The following is a 3,691-nucleotide window of genomic DNA, read 5'->3' as shown; positions in this document are numbered from 1 at the left end:
CATGTAAAAATAAATGTATAGCCGTTTAATAGAGCAAAATCTACTTTAAGAATAAAATTTGACTTTCTAGATTCAGGAATGTATAATTAAACTCCAGTCCAAATATTATAATTAACGATAGAGACGTTTTAATGTTAGAACGTTACACATCTAAGGTGTGTCACCACAGCCAGATTTTTAGTGTACCGCTACATTCGCTAGGCGGCGCCACCATTCAATTGCATTACACTATTTTGGCGTATCGTCCAGTCTGTGTATCCGTTAGTCTGTGGTCCTATCTAGTGAATTTCCATACCGTTAATTCCGAAAACAACAACAAATTAGCCATTTCATTTTGGCAGTGGATATATGGCAGAGTAGGCCGAGTAAGAGGAGCATGGAAGAAATAAAATCAATTCAATCCAATGTATAAAATGCCATTGGACGGTGGGGCCGCCAGCGCAGAGAGCGGTACATTTTGAAACTCGCGGCGTCAACGTCGAATGGCAGCGCTTAAATGCCCAATAGGATGTATCTATGGGATGTACAAATAGTATCTATGGTGTCAGGTGACACCGGGTGTTATAGTTATTTGTTAAAACTTGCCATTTATTTAATTGTTTGTTAAATGTTGCCAAACATGATTCCTATATTTATTATGTAACAATGAATTTTTTTGTGCCCCGAGAGGGGCATGGAAGAAATAAAATCAATTCAATCCAATGCATAAAATGCCATTGGACGGTGGCGCCGCCAACACAAGTGAGCGGTATATTTTGGAACTAGCGGCGTTGACATCCAATGGCACTACTTACATGCACCGTAATATGTACGTGAAGTATCTATGGTGTCAGGTCACACCGGGTGCTATAATTATTTGTTAAAACTTGCCATTTATTTAATTGTTTGGCAAATGTTGCCAAACATGATTCCTATATTTATTATGTAACAATGCATTTCTTCCGTGCCCCGAAAGGGGCATGAAAGAAATAAAATCAGTTCAATCCAATGCATAAAATGGCATTGGACGGTGGCGCCGCTAATCCAAGGGAGCGGTACATTTTGAAACTAGCGGCGTTACTATCCAATGGCACTACTTATATGCACCGTAATATGTACGTAAAGTATCTATGGTGTCAGGTTACACCGGGTGCTATAATTATTTGTTAAAACTTGCCATTTATTTAATTGTTTGTGAAATGCTGCCAAACATGATTCCTATATTTATCATGTAACAATGTATTTCTTCCGTGCCCCGAGAGAGGCATGAAAGAAATAAAATCAATTCAATCCAATGCATAAAATGCTATTGGACGGTGGCGTCGCCAGCATAGAGAGCGGTATATTTTGGAACTAGCGGCGTTACCATCCAATGGCAGCGCTTATATGCACCGTAATATGTACGTAAAGTATCTATGGTGTCAGGTCACACAGGGTGCTATGATTATTTGTTAAAACTTGCCATTTATTTAATTGTTTGTTAAATGTTGCCAAACATGATTCCTATATTTATTATGTAACAATGTATTTTTTTTGTGCCCCGAGAGGGGCATGGAAGAAATAAAATCAATTCAATCCAATGCATAAAATGCCATTGGACGGTGGCGCCGCCAACACAAGTGAGCGGTATATTTTGGAACTAGCGGCGTTACCATCCAATGGCAGCGCTTATAGGCACCGTAATATGTACGTAAAGTATCTATGGTGTCAGGTCACACCGGGTGCTATAATTATTTGTTAAAACTTGCCATTTATTTAATTGTTTGGCAAATGTTGCAAAACATGATTCCTATGTTTATTATGTAACAATGTATTTCTTCCGTGCCCCGAGAGGGTCCGTTCAAGAAAGAAAAACAATTCAATTCAATGCATAAAATGGCATTGGACGGTGGCGCCTCCAGCGAAAGAGTGGTAGAGTTTGCTATGCACTATGATATAAACAGGAGTGTATCAATATTGATACACTCCTGATATAAAGCCACATACAACACACATACACACACACAGATATATATATATAGCAGTTATTTATTACACCAAATATTGTTCGAAAATGCAGAAAGCATAGAATGCCAATACGGAGTTTAAAATACGATATATATATATATATATATGTTCTTTTACTGGAACAATTTGTCGTGTAATACGAGTCAACATATTATACATAACTCTTTAACAACAGCAAACACAGAGATTTCAGTGCACTTCGTCTTGCATCGTTCCCACCAATGTCATTCGTCCATCATCATCGCTCTAGCAATGCTCAGCAAAAACCTTCCATACAGCAGGCAATGACCGCAATGAAATTGTCAACATGCACGCACGCACGCGCGAGTGCACATACGCCAACACGCACGCGTGCACATCCACGCCAACACGCATGCACGCACGCGTGCACATACGCCAACACGCACGCATGCACGCACACGCACACACACACACACGCACCCATGCACGCACACGCTAACACGCACGCACGCATGCACGCACAACAACGCACACGTGCACATACGCCAACACGCACGCACGCACATACGCCAACACGCACACACGCACGCACACGCACGCACATCCACGCACACACGCATGCACATACGCCAACACGCACACACGCACGCACGCACGCACGCGTGCACATACGCCAACACGCACGCGTGCACATACGCTGAGAGAAGATATGTTTGCGTTCAATAGACATGTACACTCTTTATATACACAGTAGATTACACTGAAAAGCACTTTGCACAAAGTTCTGCATTTTGGTTATCCATACGTTTATGTTACAAACCAAGGCCACGTTTGAAATTAAAATTAATCAATTGAACATATTCTCCTTCCCTGGTGTAGCACAACTAAGGAAATTTGTTTGGTGTTTAAAAAAACATATTCAATATAGCAACAATAATAAAATCTCGCCTGTATTCACTATACACACCACGGCGGCGTTGGGCAAAAAAATTATTATAATATACACGCCCGAAATAAACTCACCTCGGTTAACGGTAACCAAAATTCACCAAAAAATTGAAACTATGTTTTTAGGTGCTGACCAGACAAATCCATACATTGCTCACGATCTGTCTGTTCCCACCTCGAAAATCACCGTATAGTACATTATATTTACATCCTAGCATCACCAACCCCCGTACTCCATCCCGCGTCCCTCTCCCAGACGCGCGTACGCGCGTAGAGATGCCTGCGCTCTTGTTTTACGGTGACGTCATCGCGGTATCGAGGTGTCATGCTACAAGGTCTTGCATCCTCTCTCTAACGACGGTCCTCGTTAGCGAATCTTCCTCGTTCAGTTTCCCCGTGCACTGATGGAGGACTGGGGACGATATGGTTGTGTGTCGACATCAGCGACGGAGGAAGCACGCCCGCGACAGAACGGTGGCGCCATACGTGACGCGTGAAGCTCGGAGGTTCGCCGAAAGACGCGCGCATGTCGCACCGACGAATGCTCTCTTGTCACGCCGACGGATGCTCTCTTGTCACGCCGACGGATGCTCTCTTGTAACGCCGACGGATGCTCTCTTGTCACGCCGACGGATGCTCTCTTGTCACGCCGACGGATGCTCTCTTGTCACGCCGACGGATGCTCTCTTGTCGTGCTCACGTCTTGGCGTTGTATCGGCGTAGTAGGACGGCGTAGCAGGTGTCGCACACACGCACGGGTTTCGCCGACGATGGTAGCGGCATCGTGTTGTCCGAG

This window comes from Priapulus caudatus, unplaced genomic scaffold, assembly GCF_000485595.1.
Source record: "Priapulus caudatus unplaced genomic scaffold, Priapulus_caudatus-5.0.1 Scaffold2123, whole genome shotgun sequence".
NCBI lineage: Eukaryota > Metazoa > Priapulida > Priapulimorpha > Priapulimorphida > Priapulidae > Priapulus > Priapulus caudatus.
The sequence above is the reverse complement of the archived record's forward strand: the minus strand, read 5'-3'. Positions refer to the sequence as shown.